This window comes from Rhinichthys klamathensis, unplaced genomic scaffold, assembly GCF_029890125.1.
Source record: "Rhinichthys klamathensis goyatoka isolate OS25496 unplaced genomic scaffold, OSU_Roscu_1.1 h1tg000195l_1, whole genome shotgun sequence".
Classification (NCBI taxonomy): domain Eukaryota; kingdom Metazoa; phylum Chordata; class Actinopteri; order Cypriniformes; family Leuciscidae; genus Rhinichthys; species Rhinichthys klamathensis.
In genome coordinates this window covers 619235-637474 of record NW_026606721.1, presented here as the reverse complement: position 1 = coordinate 637474, position 18240 = coordinate 619235, and the positions used below count along the sequence as shown (strand labels likewise).

Genomic DNA, 18240 nt, shown 5'->3' with positions numbered 1-18240 from the left:
ATAAAGAAGGAAGTTAGCATCACTACCCCCCCCCCCACTTTTACATTCACCAAATGGAGGTTTTTTTAAGATAATAAACCAGACCTTGGGAAGACCAGAACATCCAGTATCAAAAGCCACAGTCTGGACCAGCTAAAGGTGTTTTTAACCTTCTCCTGTAATAGAGCCAGCTCTTGCAGCAAGGTGCTGAGGTCAGGCCTTTAAATAGCAAGCAGAAATTTATCCTACTGTCCCGCTTGGCCTCCGAATGCTCTTTTGCTCTCATCTCTCCGTTCGTTACGTTAATTTAGCGACTCGAGGTTCTTGCCCATGTCAGCACGCTGAACTGAATGGCCAAATGTCACGGCAGTACAATGGCGGGAGAGGACTTGTCAGCCACCTTGTATCAGTACATGGCAGCTGCACAGGAAGATAATAGATTAATTTCATGAGTGTCAGAGCCCTACAGGACAATATTGCTTTTCTGAGCTTTTTTCCCCCCACAATTCCTCTCAGAGGGGTGGAGCGGTGAGAGCGGAAAGGGGGCGAAGTGGTTTCATTCACAGCCGCTGGACAGATACGACAAGGACAGGCCATTTTGACCTAATTACTGCCGGAGTGGTACGGGATACCTCAATACATTGACACACACACACACACACACACACACACACACAAATGAAATGGAGAACAGCTATTTTTTTCAGCTTTTTCGCTCTTAAATAGAATTCTGAATCTGTGTTAAATGCTTGTATGCTTCATGGGATAAAGCCCAGATGAGAATGACAAGAGCTGATGTCTCCCTAGGAATGTGCATATGCAGGGGACATGGCCAATACATGAATAAAAAGGCATTTTACAGACACCACAGAATCTACTTGTTAAGAAATACCAGCGCAAAACAAGGCAGATTTCATCACAGATTTCTTCACCAATAATGGCGGAATTCAAAGGCGTGTGCACATGCAATGCTTTCTCTATTCACTCGGCTCTTGAGCATTACGGCAGTGACGTCTCACTGGCATAGCTACTATTCTGATGATGCAGCAGAAGTCCTTGGAATTCTTGCCCAGGCATTTCTCGGGGTGCGGAATGCGTCTATGCCACATGTGTGATCTACACTTCAATAGAATCTCTTCCCCTTATGGGGACCAGGAATGTGACAGACCCTGATGATTTTAAAGACTGTCAAAGGGAAAAAGAGAGAGAAAAGAACAAAGAGACCATTGACCATTGAGTGGATTGAGACGTATGAGAAAACACAGCATTATTATGTGACGGCGGAGTCTATCTGCTGTTTCTCAAGATCATGCGCATAGCCAGAATTACAGAGCACACCAACACATAGCTGTCGTTCTTCAACTCCCACTGCAGGATGCCACCCTGGTCAGAGCCATTTGCATGTGTGATGTCACTGCACCGCGTAAGGGATTGGAACTGCCGGACGGTTCATTATACGTTCCAGAGATGTTCTCTGAGTGCTGCCTGGAGGCCATGTATTTATCATGGCAGGACAAAGTAATACGTGGTCTGGATGCTAAAACCGATGCTAATGTTTCGGGAGAGTTTTTTCACATTTCCACATTCTCTTGGCGTTTAGTATACCGGGGTGAGAATAAAGATGATTCTGCAAATTGTCAAATAACGCTCATCTGGTTAGTGTGATTCGTATGACCTTCCTTGACATCCCTTAGATGGCGGATCTCTAAGGCGTTGGCGTTTGCTTCATAGCGCCGCTTTCCCATGTTTGCCTGTGAATGTTAACTAGCTGGTCAGGGTCCTGTCTTAGAAGAGCCAGAGCCTTCACGAAGGGGCACCCTGTAATTGACACAGTCAGGAGGCAAGAGAAAGGGCAAAACAAAAGTCTATTCAAGGCCAAATCCTCTTATAGACTCACCCATCCCCCCTCTTAAAATGAAAAAGGAGAGAAAATAAAGAATATGAAGGAGGAGAGGAGAAAGAGAAGTGTAAAAGGTCTTTATAAATGGCCTACAGCCATTAAGTAATGAAGAGTGCCTGATCACTGACTGTCGGTGAAGTTCGGTCCTTTTCATTATTGACGTCCAGCAATTTTTCCCCTGTTTACTTGCCCTTTCCACCATAAACACAGAATATGTAATCTTTTGCATTCCATATTGCTTGCGTAAGACATTAAAAGTTCAGGTCTTAGGTCAGTTTGTTCCATCTAAAAAGAAACCAGACTGAACTCTTGCCCCTGTTCTAAACTTGTGACTTCACACTTTTGGTTGTTCGGTAAATCTTAAATCACAAATAACATGCTTAGCTATCGGCATATTTCAAAATAAACCCTAAAGTGCTATCTTAAACGAGAGCAAATGTGAAATTATCTCCATAATTGACTAGCACGGTCATTTTCATTTTCCTTTCTCAACCCCCTCATGAATTCATGCTTGTCACATAATTCGCCCCCATCACCTGAAGATGTGAGGCTTGCTTGCCTGCAGCCCAGCGCAGCCGTTATTGTTCCTTAACAGCCCATAAATCCGCATGGAGATGTTTGCTAAAAGAGGAATCTGGGTCAAAGGTCACCCTTGCTATCCTTTGGCCCCCTCTCACCAGATGGCACCTCTAACTTTCCCAGGCTGTCATGCAGCAGCCAATGGCTGGCCCACCTCTACAGCTCCCGGGTGCTCTCCTTTGTGCTCGGCAGTCTAAACAAAGATTCTTCTCCTTTTCTGGCACTAGGGGATTCAACTACGTGTAAACAGGAAGAGAAACCTAACTACAGTGCATGGCATTTCAGAGTCAAAGTTATTTTAAGACCTTATCAGGGTTATATGACAAAAATATGTCTCAAGTATGTGAATATTGTAGTGCACTATTTGCAATTAGAATAGTCTATTTTTTACATTGCATCATACCAGGTTGTTTATGTAAATAACAGCCTGCTATTAGTTGCTTGGTAAAATAAAGGTAAAGGAAAAAAGACTAAGATGCAACATTAGCCCAATTCAAATAACATATTGCAAGCTAAATATATTTGGCTTAATTCTAATACTTTTAGTAGCAAAATTAGGCAATTTTATTGCAATAAAGCATTATTAATTGTACGCATAATGACTTAATCTATGCAAATCGCCATATAAATATTGATATTACTTACTCCTACTCTATGTAAATGTAAAACATTAGAGGTGTAATCTCTTTTTGAACCATGACAGTAACTGTAGATATTTACCAAATTAATAAATATGTGCTTATTTCAGCAGCACATCATGCAAATAGATTGACTTAAAATATACAGTGCTCTTGAATACACTAAGAACAACCCAGTTCTCTTTCTTATTCTCTTTTTAGAGTTTTCTTTGTTAGTTTTACTGATTTATCTTCTAAAATGTTCCACATGTTAAATTCCACTACATATACATTCTGTTAACAGACATAACCAATAAACGCAAACAGATGAATGACATGCAAAGCTCTCCAAGTGTACTCACAGTTATTGAATGCACAAAAAGGCAGTACTTATCAGTAAACTCTATTACTAACTGCAACTTGCACTCACAACGCTATGCATCCTGGGCTAAAGAACACGCCATAAAAGCCTACTTGCTGTAATGTGGTATTTTCTCCTTATGATTAACTCACTTGCAAAGCAGCTTTTCCAGCGCTAATGCCGAGACAGACTGTTTTACATTTCTAATTTGTCATTTCAATAGGAGGGGTAATAGCTTGAATTGCCTACTCTAGGCTAAGCTTCTTATGCTCACTTATGCGTTTTAAAGATTTTGTAAGACTGAACTTAACAGCCCAGGTAAGGCGGTCCACTCCTCATGCAACGTAAACAAAGGATATGAAGTCCACAGGTTTCCAAAAGCTCAGCTCAGCGAGGGGCTAGTGTTTTCATTCAAAATTAGTTCAGGTTTCTTCTCGACAAATGCACTTGTGGGAGATGGCTAAAGAGAAAGTGGAAGGGTTGCAGTCTGGTTTCCTACAGGTTTGTGATTCCAGAGGTGCAGTCTTGAGGTGAAATACTGATTTGTGAGCTTGTCAGAGGGAGCAGGGATGACTGAAAGGCGGCGGAGGCTAAGTGTGTCAACGTGACTGTGGTGGGACCATGCTGCTCGGCAGGATGGCCCACTCTCCTGTTTGCGCCAGAATCTCACTCCTGAAACCAGGGCAAGCCTCTAGTGAACAACAAAAAAAGCAACCATGAAGGAGAGAGGAAAGTGAAACAGAGTGGATTGGAAATATACAAATGAGAGGGAACAGAAAGTCTAAGCTAGCACTGATGTTGTACACAAGTTCCTAATCTTTTTTTATCAAGGTTGTCATTGTTCTTTTCTTTTCTTTTCTTTTTTTTTGTAAGAAAAAGAACGATTTAATATGAATAAAAGAACATTATTTTAAAGTGTGAATTCCCTAAAACTGCAAGAATAGCTTCAGACTGTGACTATGATGACAAAAGCAGCATTTCATAGACCATAACCAAGCTTCCAGATGGCTTTGTTTCATAACTCGGTGACCTACTGACATCCAATTGATGTGCTTGAAGAACCTGATGGCTCATAACCTGAAAACATTCCACATATCCATTTAATTGCTAACTTAGCATTAGCTACTCCTTAGTTTATTTGTGCACGTAATACTGCATTCTTGAATGGAGCCCTACTTTTCCAACAATACCTAATGAAAAATAAAATAAAAATACAACATGGAGAATATGACAATAAAGTAATCTCCATGTGAATTGAGGGGGCACAGGGTCTTCAAGGACATCCCCATGTTAAAACCAACACACTAAGAATTCCGTTGCATCTAAACACTCTTCCACCACTGGGTAAAAGACATTGCTTAAAGCAGTCTGACACACTTTGGCATTGGGCAAATGTTCGGAAAGAAATTCAACTAAGACACAACTAAGACAGTGACATTGAGTTTCCCACAGATCTAGGCAGCATAAACAGGCATTGGTATTCTCTCAGTTCTGGCAAAAGCACTACTGAGACAAAGAGAGTTTTTTTATTGTGAGCAGTAAAATAAAGACATCAGGATTTGTGATTGATAACTTTTGTTGGCAGAGGGAAAAAATCTGAGGGTCAGACCCTGAGATGTAGCTTGAAGGTTTAAACAGAACTGGCCTTGCTGATCTGTAAAATTTATTCTGAAGTCTTAAGGCCAAGGTTGTAGACACATACTCTAAACAGAGCTCTGATATCAACTCAACACCACATCAGGCTAACATATTCCCCTGATTCAAAACAAATAAACCAACGAAGACATTTCAAGTAGTTTCCTGGTACTATATGTACCATTTTTAAACACCCGAGTTGTGTTGAGGTCTGATGTTGAAAAATTAGAAGGCCACAGAATTTAATCAATATCTTGGCCATGGAAGTGAGACGTGCTGCCAAGTGAATTGGCACACACAATGTGTCTTATTCAGGCACTATAGAGAGAGAGAGAAGAGACAAATTGTCCTTTTTAGGAGGTGTGCTTTGACCCCTTGGGACTGCCCACATTGGTTAGCCTACAATTCAATGATAAACCACAGAGGGGCGCACTGTATAAACTCAGTGACATTAAACCTTTGATTTTGTTTGTAATGTTTACATTATAGATACTTATACAACAGTTCTATGTTATGCAACATTCCTGCAAGAATTCATCCCTTTTGGACTGCTAAGATTTAAATTCCCGAATAAAATGGTATAACTTTTCTCAAGTGAGAAGGCTTGTGTTTTTATATGTTTTAACTAAATATTAAACTATAACTTTTTAATGTTGTTAGCTAACGCATTTATCTTGTCTTTCACCTGTTGAAATCTCTTGCAGATATAGATATTCATACATGTGCATGACAACGGTTGAACAGTCAAGTGTTTTCGAGTGTTCACAGACCATCTTTGACAGTTCCAGTATGGCCGACGGCTTACGTATAACGGCCCATAGAAGCAGCAGCTAATGAGGCTATATAATATATCTGTGATTCTAAGATAGCAGGTTAATCTCCTAGCGACATGCAAAATTTTGTGAAAATGAAATACACTTTATCACTTTTAAAAATATTGTATTAATAATAGGAACTTTTTACAGAATACTTTTAAATAATATACTTAAGTGTTTACTGAATGTAATATTTTCGGACACTTAATTGCAATTAAATGAAAATGTTTGGTAGTTTAAATTTGTATTTAATTTTTATATTAATAATTTATTTAAAGTTGTTTGACCCACTTAAGTAGAACTTAACTACATTTTATAATTACTCATATTGTTTTAGAAATATGTGTAAAGTGTGCATCTGAATGTACTAAAAATGTATGATAAGCTAAAATACTTTAAATATAATTTATATTGAAAATTGTGTTGTATTTAAAAATATGTATCATTGCACATTTGTAATTGTGAAGTTGCAATTTAGTTAATTTAAAATGTATTAACTTTAAATGCAACATCAAATAAAGTTATGATCAAGTACTTTACATGTGCTTTGGTATGTTAGTCAACACTTTAATGCAAAACTTTTAATTTACAAAGTGCACATTATAAAGTACTTAAGTGTGTAGAATAAACAGTCAAGGAAATGTACTATATTTAAGAACACCCAAGGTGCCTTCTATTTCATTAATATCATATTATCTGAAGCTAGTTTATATATATATATATATATATATATATATATATATATATATATATATATATATATATATATATATAAACTAGCTTATATATATATTTTCAGATAATATATATATATTATCTGAAGCTAGTTTATATATATATATATATATATATGCTTAAGCCTTGTCTGTGAAACTGGGGGGTAGTGTACTAATCTTTAAAGTATATATATATATATATATATATATATATATATATAATTTATATATATATATATATATAATGTGAAACAGGCCTACAAGTGCACATTCAATAAAATTAAGTGAAGGGTAACTTAAAACATATAGAACAAGGGAATCCAATTCTGCCTCTGGAGTGTCACTGTCCTGCAGAGCCCGGCTGTAAATAAACAAAGACAGCTAAGTTGAGGTCTTCAGAATTACTGAAAACCACCAGGTGTGTTGGGGGCAATTTGGAGCTAAACTCCACGGGGCGTTGGTTCTCCAGGAGAAAGATTGGACACCCCTAATATAGAACAGCATGTTTAATTTGACCATTTATAGCTTTCTTATAAAGCATGATGTGTACATATAATTTAAAATACATTAATGGTCTACAAAAAGGGATTCTGTGGGGCTGCACTTGTCCACCATCGGACTGAGCTACTGTATTAGTGTTGCTGAATCATGACATTATATTGCTTTTAGTTGTTTCCTAATTATCACTTGGATACCAATGTTACTGCAGTAATATTTTGAGGATAAAGTGGCTTTTCAGAGAAAGCTCATTTATCTTTAGCACAAAAATGAGACACGTATAAGGGTGGAGAAAGACGTAAACAGAAAGAGAAAGGAAGCCTAAGTCACTTTTAGGCCGTGGGTAGAGTGTTGTGTGAAAAGGGCTTCAGCCTTTGGCTCTCTGTGCATTTTAACACACCATAAATCATTCTCCTAGCCGTCCCATGTATTCCGTGAATGATATATTTTATTTACACTACAGAGGAAAACACACATGGTCGTTATTAATCATCTCCCACCTTTAATAATGACTCAACTTCCACTCATTCATCACACAACTTCTAAGCTGGGCTTAACACAAGAATAAAAAAGAGAGAGAAAGAGACAGATGAAAGAAAACAAACAGTGCTGGCTAACAAGCTTTTTCAGAGGTTAAGGAACAAAGGGACTAATAGCGCTATTTTCCTATTGTGAATACAATGACAATAAAATATAGTCTGTTGATCACGTGCCTTCAGGTTCTGGAATAAATACCTGAGCACGATCTTGCTAACCTCACTTATCTTTTTATTGCTAGGTAAACATTAGCAAAGAGCCAGTAAAGTCCCTTTGTTTTTCTCTCGAACGTCACTTGTAATGATGATATAATACATATACACTTATTTTGTGCCATAGAAATTTGAAATCGTTGTGTTCCACTCTGTGGCTGTATCAGTGTCTAAATTCATTCAAAGTGCAGTAGACGGTTATCCCTCATAACACTGAGCTGAGGCACAGCCAGACTTCAGTGAACATTAGCCATGTTGAGGCTCTCTGTGGTATCTTGGTGTAAAAAAAAAAAAAATTCACTTCCTGCAAGCACTTATGTCAGATACAGCCCTACATGTCTTTCAGTCTGCATTGATTTCTCGCAGTTATTAGAGATTTAGCCACATATCTGTCTCGCCGCAGACATTGTAAACGATATCCAACAGTACAGTCATTTTGGATGGTCTCCAGATCACACAGTTCATGCATGAAGTGTATGCTTTAGGGAAGCAAGGGAGGCACAAGTGTAAAGAATGAAAATAATTTCTACTATCTAATGTCCGATTCACGTTTCGAGTGGGTTGCAGTAAAATATCAGGCTTTGGCTGACTTAGGGCAAACAGCTAATGGCAGACTGTGACTGATTCTCTAGTAATTGCTTAAAGGGATAGTTTACCCCAAAACTACATTTTCATCATTCATCATTCTTATGTCGTTCCAAACCTGGACATGAGGGTATGACTATGAAACACCAAATAAGATGTTTTCGATGTCTTTTTGTTTGTATAATGAAAGTCTATGGGGTCCAATGTTGTTTTAGATTCCACTGACTTTAATTCTAAACCAGGGGACCTTAGCAAACATCCCAGGGGGCCTCAAGATTAAGATAAGTAAAAACATCTAAAAATATTTTAAAGATATTTCTTAGTTTAAACCAACATTTTGTCTATATCTTTATCTTAATGCCTGGAATTCTATACTTAGAAAAGTCATGTAATTTAACTAAAATTTAAAACACAATGGGCATTTTATAATGAATACAAATTTTACAAAAATACAAAAGTGAGTGAGTGACGAACGAATGAATGAATGAATGAATGAATGAAAACAGTTAAATATATTTTCTTGAAAATATATCTTTTTTAAATTATTATATTTTAAAATTTTGGTTGAAATTTTCCTTTAATGACCCCATGAAATTATTTGGCTAGTGAGTGGTTTTGTCTTCATTCCTGTGTTGATGTATTGAAACAGGACGTCTGGGTGAGACGTTGGCATGAAAAAGTGCCAGTGGGCCTTTGTTACATCACATCCATCACATTACTTTTACAGAGAGTGTCAGTACACATTTGAAATGCTAAAGGTTTATTCAATCAACATTTGTACTAACTTATGGATTAGCTTCAAAGCTAATAGATACAGTTGAAGCTAACAGACAAGTCAAATGTTGATTTCATTAGGTCTTTAATGGTAACAATCATCAAAATAGTTTTGAATCCTTGAAAGGCAGCTGTTTGAAGCCACCAGGAGGCCAGTGAAATAAAGACAATCAAGCAGATCAGCGCTAACAGCTTGCGCTCCTCCCTTCTTCCTTAAAGAGGCATTCTCCCACGAAATAAACCAGTGTTACAACAGATTGATTTAAATGTCTGTGTGTTTTCCAGCACCTCTGTGGCAGACTCAACAAAAGGGATGAGTTTACAATACCACCCCTTACATCCAAGTAATTTATGGCACGCCATGCGCTCAGCAAAGTGCAGCAAAAGGCACCTGGCCTAAAGCATAAAAGAGCACATAGCACCAGAAAGAGAAGGATTTACCTTGCAAAATAAAGTGGGAAGTAATTGAAACAGTGCAGAAGTGCGCTTTTGATTATGTTGTGGATGCACTCCGTCATGTCATAATGGCTCTTGTCCCCTGAACCGCAAAACCATGTATGCTTAATGAAGCAAAAACAGCTCCACATGAAACAGCTATCTCCATCTTTTGAAGGCAATATTGCTATCATAAAGCATGCTCGGAGTAATAGAAATAAGATTTACACAGGTCCGGCTAATGCATGCTAAGGAGGTTAACTGCTGTGTTTCTTGACAACCCAAAAGGCGGCTCCATCTAATAAGGGTGGCAGCGCCTTTATGGTCTCTCTCTCAGGATGACTGCTTCTCACTGGCAGCACCAAAAAGCATTGTTTATAAGGCACTGTGTTGAATATGCAATAAAACAGCTAAAAAACAAAACGATTCCCCTTATGCTGACAATAAATGGGGTGAATATGAACATCACTTGCGCTGTTTAAAGAGACTGCATAATTCAGTGTTTACAAGTGCCGTTGCTAAGGGTGATACTGGGATTATTACCGATATCAGTTGTACCCTATTAGCACAAGCACTGCATAATATTTTTGCAGTAAAAGCTGCCATTTTCACACTGGCATTGACATGACTGACGTGTAAACTGTTCTGTATACAATAGTAAAGCAATAGGCCACAAAAGGTCATGCGTCACAGTGGTTTTACCATGTAAGGGGTGTTCTTAGGTACAATGCCAGATAAGCAGATAAGTAATAATGGAAATAGCAATATCATAAAAGACATAAGTGCTCAGTTAACTCAATTTTCCAGGTTCAATAAAAATGAAGCCAATCCACTGCACTTATATTGTACAGTATGTTATGTGTTGATTACAACAAAAAAGCATTTCCACTTTACCCTCCTTTTCTCTCTCTCCCATAAATATATATTTTAAATAATAATATTTAACATTAACAATTAATATACGTCAAAATGTTTGAAAAATTACTCAAATAAACAATTATTTAGGCAAGTAATGTAATTTGTTATGTAAAAATGTTATCTTAGGTGTTTATCAATTGCCTGCAGATCTCTCACTCTTAACAGTTCTATAAATGAAAGCAAACTAAATTTGGCTAGTTAGTTTTTCAGTAAAAAAAAAAAAAAAAAATTCTAAAGGGATGCAAAACAACAAGCTTTTCCATGTCCTGCTCTACTTATTTAAACTCAGCAAACACAGACAAGCAGAGTGCTACAATGAACAATGAAAAGTCTGGACTGTATATCAGCATACTGGAATGCCTCACATCCATTCAAAGACCAGAAATAACTGTAAATAAACAGCCTCTTTCTGTTTAACTAATTATGGAATAATTTACCTCCTGTCATGTTTGTCCACAGAATAATAAGTTAACATCATATCTTACAATTGAGCAATACATTTACCTCATACCTACTTTTTGGTGACTATTTTAACCCCCCTCGCATCCTATCCCTGCACATTCAGCCTTGTTATTCACAGCAATCACATTCCACCAAAATGTCCCACAGTCCTGACAAATAGCCATTAACATGATTTTTCCCTCCTTTCCCACTTTTGCATTCTCAAATTTGGTCTCTCCCCTATTTGTGCAGATGATGTATTGAAATCCATGAGCCTATAATCCTATTAATACAGCTCTTGTCCATGTTACATTTATTTTCCTCGTAATCTCCTGCTCCGGCCTCTCCTCTCTCTCTCTCTCTCCCTCTCCTCTTGTCCCTTGGCTGACCCCGGCCCACGTACTCTCCTCTCTGAGCTGAGAGAAATTCAGATTGATACCAAATATAATGGTCATTGCGGGTTTCATAACAAGCTTCCTGATGGTGTGATCAAGGGCTGTTTAGCTTGAATGACCGCGTCAGCCATCTTCTTGAACTGAGGGCAGGCTCATGCCAAACCGGAGAGAGCCGGATGGGAATGTTTACAGTGTCATTCTGTGAAATGCTATCAATACTTGACCTTTCTGCTATTATACGACTACGAGAGGTACAGGCCAAATAGTTGCAGTAAATGTTTTGGTAACACTTTATTTTACGACCCGCAAACAACTGCGTAAGTAAACCGAAATTATGGTGTACGTTTCTGTAATTATAGTGTACTTCCGTGTAGGTATAAGGGAACAATATGTTAAGTGTTGGGTAATAAAGGGGTAACAAGCAGATATACAAGCAAATTATTTATAATGTAATTATGTTTAAACTAACAGGTACCTATTCTGTTAATATATTCCAGGCAAAAATTGTACGTCTGTTGTATATAAAAGTTATCATCACATTTCTGGCAAAATATGTACAGTGTGATTTCAAGATTATTTCTGTTCTGTTTACAGTTTGTGTTGATGTAATTTCAACATTGTGATTGTTTATTGTTAAACTTGTTTTAATAAATGGTTTTGGTTTAATTGTGCTACTGTACTTTTACAATTTAGAAATTTGTTGATAATGCTAATGGTGAAGGAAGCTAGGTTTGTCTGTTTCAGCATACTGGTTTAATGTTGTACTTACCCTGTAACTACACAGAACAAGGAGGTTACAAGCGCCACTTTAATTTACAGCCCGCAGGAGTTACACTTACCCTGTAAAAAACATAGTTGAAACGGGTAACAAACACTACTTACTATGTAACAATACGAAACAACACTATTCGCACAGTAATTACAGAGAAAGGTAGGGCCTACTCTTATAAAAAAAAAAAAAAAAAAAAAAACGTTTTAATTACACAGTATATTTGCCCTGACATTTAAGTGTCATTGCAATACAATGTGATAAGGTAAGTACTAAGTACTACATGGTACGGTCTAAATTAAAATCATAGCAGAAACTATTTTTTTGACTTAACATTAATCTAGTAAGAAAAGCCAATAAATTCAATTTTTATCATACTGTGCTTACATACATTACAGCCATATATATATATATATATATATATATATATATATATATATATATACACTCACCGGCCACTTTATTAGGTACCCCATGCTAGTAACGGGTTGGACCCCCTTTTGCCTTCAGAACTGCCTCAATTCTTCGTGGCATAGATTCAACAAGGTGCTGGAAGCATTCCTCAGGGAGTTTGGTCCATATTGACATGACGGCATCACACAGTTGCCGCAGATTTGTCGGCTGCACATCCATGATGCGAATCTCCCGTTCCACCACATCCCAAAGATGCTCTATTGGGTTGAGATCTGGTGACTGTGGAGGCCATTTTAGTACAGTGAACTCATTGTCATGTTCAAGAAACCAATTTGAAATGATTAGAGCTTTGTGACATGGTGGAAGTAGCCATCAGAGGATGGGTACATGGTGGCCATAAAGGGATGGACATGGTCAGAAACAATGCTCAGGTAGGCCGTGGCATTTAAACGATGCCCAATTGGCACTAAGGGGCCTAAAGTGTGCCAGGAAAACATCCCCCACACCATTACACCACCACCACCAGCCTGCACAGTGGTAACAAGGCATGATGGTTCCATGTTCTCATTCTGTTTACGCCAAATTCTGACTCTAACATCTGAATGTCTCAACAGAAATCGAGACTCATCAGACCAGGCAACATTTTTCCAGTCTTCAACTGTTCAATTTTGGTGAGCTCTTGCAAATTGTAGCCTCTTTTTCCTATTTTTAGTGGAGATGAGTGGTACCCGGTGGAGTCTTCTGCTGTTGTAGCCCATCCGCCTCAAGGTTGTGCGTGTTGTGGCTTCACAAATGCTTTGCTGCATACCTCGGTTGTAACGAGTGGTGATTTCAGTCACTGTTGCCCTTCTATCAGCTCGAACCAGTCTGGCCATTCTCCTCTGACCTCTGGCATCAACAAGGCATTTCCGCCCACAGAACTGCCGCTCACTGGATGTTTTTTTCTTTTTCGGACCATTCTCTGTAAACCCTAGAGATGGTTGTGCGTGAAAATCCCAGTAGATTAGCAGTTTCTGAAATACTCAGACCAGCCCTTCTGGCACCAACAATCATGCCACGTTCAAAGTCACTCAAATCACCTTTCTTCCCCATACTGATGCTCGGTTTGAACTGCAGGAGATTGTCTTGACCATGTCTACATGCCTAAATGCACTGAGTTGCCGCCGTGTGATTGGCTGCTTAGAAATTAAGTGTTAACGAGCAGTTGGACAGGTGTACCTAATAAAGTGGCCGGTGAGTGTATATATATATATATATATATATATATATATGTTTAATTTTCAACCCACAGATGTCACAATTACCCTGTAACATTGCACAAGAACATATTTTGCCATAAATGTGATGATAACTTATATACAACAGACGTACAATTTTTGCCTGGAATATATTAACAGAATAGGTACCTGTTAGTTTTAAAATAATTACATTATAAATAATTTGCTTGTATATCTGCTTGTTACCCCTTTATTACCCAAAACTTAACATATTTTCCCCTTATACCTACACGGAAGTACACTATAATTACAGAAACATGTAATTTCGGTTTACTTACGAAGTTATTTGCAGGTTGTATATCTGCTTGTTACCCCTTTATTACCCAAAACTTAACATATTGTTCCCTTATACCTACACGGAAGTACACTATAATTACAGAAACGTACACCGTAATTTCGGTTTACTTACGCAGTTGTTTGCGGGTCGTAAAATAAAGTGTTACCAATGTTTTTTTGTGAGGCTCTAAGAGTCATACTTTTTAAAGTTACATAAACATTGCTTTAAAATTGATTTGTGTACACATCATACTCGCATAGAAGCAGTGCATGATGGGAGTTTTTCATAAGGGCTTACTGTAACTCATTTCTAAAAGGGGGGGAAAAGATGTATTTCATCCTTTAACTAGATCGTCCGGATGTCTGCCTTGATGTCTGCATAGGCAAAGAAGGTCCCACAAACACGTAATCCTAATGGAAATCCTTGTCATACATGCCCCAGTAATGGTTTATGGTTCGGACCATAAGCGCCAATCCAAACCCAGTCCTCCAAACCCATAAACCAATCAGTTCCACAGCCAAATCCAAATGAATCAATTCCAAACTTCAGATGGCCACAGACGTGCTCACTTACCTATTATCCCACTGAGAACGGCTGCAAATAGAGTATTTTTACAAGCTCAGAGCACTTCATGGAGTCTAATGAATCTGAATAGTTGGGCCTTGAGTGAAGTGAAGACATGTATTTACACAGGATCTAGAATCTTCTTTACATGCTGAGAGGAAGAGGACGGTTTACTAAGCTCCTCACAGGATGAGGGAGAGATCCTGATGGAGCGCACACTGTGGACAATAAACGATCCACATTAGCCATCACAAACTCTCGTATGGAGGGAAGATATGTAATTTTTTGCAAGCACTTGAATGTGACAGTTTATTTTTACAGTACAGTATGTGCTCATAGTAAACACTCACAGTGTGTCTTTTCTCTCTCTTAAGCAAAAATGCAGCCATGTCTACAACACTCGTCTGTGATATTAATCGTCACATCGACATATAGCTCATTATACACTCTAAAAAATGCTGGGTTGTTCCAACCCAATTTTGGGTCAAACATGGACAAACCCAAACGTTGGATTAAAAATGCAAATTAAAAATTTAACCCAACGGCTGGGTTTGTCCATATTTGACCCAAACTTGGGTTAAAACAACCCAACATTTTTCAGAGTGTAGAAATGTATAATATGTAGCAAATAGGTGGAGATTTAAAGTCAGCTATTCTTTAGCAGTTTATATTCTTTCTTCTATTAACATAAACTAATATTCAGAGGCACAAAGTATGTGATGATTTGTTGTCACAGTCAGGACCAGGCAAATGGAAAGTAACATTTACACGGATAGGCACTGTGGTGGATATGTCAGTGAATGAGGGCCAAACAATAAAAGTGAGGCATTGAAGGAGTAACTGAAAAGTTTAATGTGGCTTTCAGTTCACCCCATAATGCCTTGTGACTGATGAAACATTTCCCAAGATTCACAGAGTCCTCTGTCAGCAGTGATGTAAAAAGCCCTAGAGGCAGGGACCAGTAGTTTCAATAGCCTCAGTTTCAATTTTAATTTGTTCCTCAACAGAGAGAAAAACTTTATGTTAAATGTATGAAAAACTGTATGTTAAAACACTGTGGTATCAAATGTTCACAGATATTCTAATCTGTTACACTGTTCACTTGTACAATTAATTTAATTTGTAGATTTAAATCTAGTTTATTTTACAATATTTGAGTATTTTGATGTCTTTATAATTCTATGTATTCCAAGCTTTGGCAATATTGTAATATACAGTCATGCATGCCAATAAAGCCATTTGAATTGAAATTGAATTGAATTGAAAAATTTTTTTTTTAAATGGGAATGGAATTTTACCTCCCGAGAAACCTAAAGGAATTCAGAATGGAAGCAGAATTTATGGGATTTGTTAATGGCTGCACTAACAGGAATGCTTGGATTGGTATGCAGAAATGTGCCAATAATTAAACATTATATTAAAAGTGTAAAAAAAAAAACAATTCTAGGGCTGAAATATGAGGTAATTTTCAATGTCTTGATGTTACACAAATAAAATATTTCTAAAGCATGAGGGATTTTTATTATAATATCACAAATACAGATACTGACAAACGAATAATTACAATTAAATATCTTATCTGTGTCATTAAAAATGCTGATGTAAAAAAAGAACTGTGACAAAAAGAAACCCCCCATGAGTCCCACATAACCTCCTGTTTGTAACTGGAAAATGAACAAGTTATAATGGTGCAGATGGAAGAGTGGAGAACAAATGGAAGCCCTCATTAAAACATCTCCAGCTGTATTGTGAAAAAAAAGCTTGGCTGAAGTGCTCAGTGATGTTAATAGAGATCAAATGGAAAGGTAGTGCAAAAAAAAAGGCAGGTTCATTACTCTGGTAGAGAGTAAAACACACAGAGACACCTCTCATACAGAGACAAGTATAATGGGTCAAGCATCTAATGAACACAAGACAGACAAACAGACAGACAGACCAATGTGGCGGTGATAGGAAGAAGAACGAGAGACAGAAAGATAGAGAGTTTTCTGGAAAAGAGAAAGAGCCTCTGGGTCCAGCCTTTGAAGATGTCCGGGTCACATCGGCGAGCACAGAACCTTTGTTCTCATTCTCTTTTATAAATTGATCACTTCATATACGTGGAGATTTTTTTGAAAGGGAAATAACATTCTAAGCGGTGTTAGGGAAAGTTTTTTACTTCTAAAAGTAATGTGTTATAATATTGCGTTACTCCCTAAAAAGTAACGAATTGCTTTACTTAAGTTACTTATTTATGGAAAGTAATGTGTTACGTTACATTTGTGTAACGTAACAATTTATATGACCTGGGCTGGGTTTCCTTCTTTGTTTTTAATAATAACTTAAAAAAAGGAAAGTTAAGAAGAACAGCATGTATTTGAAATAGAAATCTTTTGTAACATTACAAATGTCTTTAATGTCACTTGCATCCTTGCTGAATAAAAGTATTAATTTCTTTAAGAAAAATCATACTGACCCAAAACTTTTGAACAGTAGAGTATATATACAGTATTTCAGGGAGTCAAACATACATATACATACAGATCTTAATAACATAGCCTAAGAACATAATGTTCCCTTTCAAAAGCTACAATTGATGCTGTGCTGCATAGCGCATTGGGAACGTCTTTAATCGTGACCTGCTGTGAATATAGTGTGTAAACACGTCGATGGAATCGACCCGGAGGTAATATAGCCTCGGTCGGTGACGTCGTCGGCGCGCACCTGCGACACAAGGCTATAATTAGATGAGCCACAGGTGAATCGTCAGGTCTTTTGTCTTCAGAGACCTCTCTGTGTTTGGTGTGCAAGCATCTATTTCCTCTCTGTCTACTACAGATTTTGGTTAGGTATTTAGTTTTTACAACTGGCAGTGTGCAGATTTTTCTCTTTCTCATCTCTGAACGATCTCAAAAGAGTTTAAAAGTCAAAAAGAGAAATGAGTCAGCAACAAAGTAAGCGCTGTGTACCTCCATGTCCTCGTTCTATGTCAGAACTGGATACACACGCTTACTGCTTTGTGTGTTTGGGGGAGGAGCATGCAATCGCTGCATCGGAGTCAAGATAGTGCGAGCATTGTGAACTGTTCACAGTTAAAATGCTTCGTACTCGTCTTGGCTACTTTCAGTCCGCACCCACATTAACATCGTGGGGCTCCCCAATGGATTTGGCTGACGGGCAAGAGACGTGCTCGTCCCTTTCGCTTGCTCGCTCACCAGATCCACAAGTTCCCTCGCGTGATCCCGAAGCGCACCCCGGTGCTTCTTTGGCTCACGCAGGGGACGATGATGATTCTCTTGGGTCTACGGACTTCGAGCAGCCAACCTCTGAACGTTCTTCACGCGACGATAAATCCGTCGAGGAATTACTTGAGGTGGTTACTTGCGTGGTGGCCACATTACAGCTTGACTGGCTTCGCAAACAAGAGACCCCCAAATGCAGTAAGCTTGGGGATAGGTTTCTGTCCGGTGGCAGGGGGGAGGGACCACAACATCAGTCTCTCCCCTTCTTCGAGGACCCCCATGATGAGCTATCTAAGTCATTGAGAAAACCATATACCTCTC

General features: G+C 38.1%; 1 long non-coding RNA gene across 1 annotated transcript in view; it reads right to left on the bottom strand.

Moving 5' to 3' along the window:
- Window positions 1–14120: 14120 nt before the first annotated feature.
- The window catches only part of LOC130096001 (uncharacterized), an 89137-nt gene continuing 85017 nt past the window's right edge, over window positions 14121–18240 (bottom strand). Inside the window, exon 2 of the long non-coding RNA XR_008808166.1 lies at window positions 14121–14158. This is a non-coding gene — a long non-coding RNA (uncharacterized LOC130096001). The remainder of the gene's footprint in view (window positions 14159–18240) is intronic.